At 36.4% G+C, this 1194-nt stretch overlaps 1 protein-coding gene across 1 annotated transcript in view; it reads right to left on the reverse strand.

The window, feature by feature from the left end:
* Positions 1 to 1194, reverse strand: part of ZFP37 (ZFP37 zinc finger protein) — a 24979-nt gene that overhangs the window by 22727 nt on the left and 1058 nt on the right. The gene's annotated exons all lie outside the window — the stretch shown is intronic.

Here is a 1194-nt window from a genome sequence, read left to right on the forward strand (position 1 = left end):
AAAAAAAAAAAAATGCAATAAGATGGAAACCTCTGGAAAATTGTCTCAGCTTTCTATAAACTCTATCATCTACTCTGATGTCATTTATCTCTACCATATATGTGATTCTGGGTATCTGAGTTTCTAACTCCATTCCCAAATTACCCTGTATGTTGTCTGTTGACTATGGGGAATTTTTATCAATAGTACCTAGGAAACACTCAACAAACTGACTTTGTAGAAGGTTCTACCAGAAAAGAAAAGAGAACTCTGTGACCCCATAGTCAATACATTCTCATTCATTCCTTCAATAACTCATGAATCAACCAATAAGTACATATTAAAATGTAGATACATTGATGAGAAAAAATTAAAACATATTCTCTACATAGAGATTAGGATGCAGGAGATGAACTTGGTATTAATCAAAGAAACATGAAAGCAAAAATGTAAAATTATTATGTTAAATGCTTTAAAGAAAAGATGCATGGTGGAATGAGTGCTTTGATGCATAGTGGAATGAGTGCTTTGACTATAGCCTTAGAAATTTACAAACCTTGGCTCAGCACCCTTAGCAAAGTGGTTACAACGCCACACACATACATCGAGGCTGGCAGGTTTAAAACTGGGAAGCGAAAATATATGACAACTAAGAGAACAAATATCCTTTATATGGCTTATGTAAAGGACTGTGCCCCTCTGGGTTCACACGGCCGGGGGTCATGCTATTCGTAGACCCTGCCGTTTCTTTCCAATCTGTCATTCCACTAATCAGGATAAAAAATGCAGGAAAATATCAGAAGGAGTGGTGTGTAATGCAAGTGGGAAGTTTTCTGAGTAGGCACAACAAATTGAGACAATGAGATGAAGCTCCAGACAACAATCAAAATGAATCTTTAAATAGAAGGCATAGGGTGTGTTTTGCGGCCAAATGAGATGCCAGAAATATTCCGCCTGGATTTGCATGCGGGTTACATGGCTGTGTACACGTTCATCAATATTGATATATGAACTGAAACAACACGCAATACATTTAGGTCAATTAAATTTCTGTATGCAAAGGAAAATGTCGAAAACGAACACCTTGAAAGAATGCAAAAGGATCCGGTAAAAATCTTAACCACCCACACACAAATAAATGCATAAAATAATCAGAATGGGACAAATACGAAATATTAAAGATATTTATTGTTCCTCATGGAGAACCTCAAGCCC

This window comes from Otolemur garnettii, unplaced genomic scaffold (genome assembly GCF_000181295.1).
Source record: "Otolemur garnettii isolate 467f Iridium unplaced genomic scaffold, OtoGar3 scaffold00014, whole genome shotgun sequence".
In the NCBI taxonomy this organism is placed as follows: domain Eukaryota; kingdom Metazoa; phylum Chordata; class Mammalia; order Primates; family Galagidae; genus Otolemur; species Otolemur garnettii.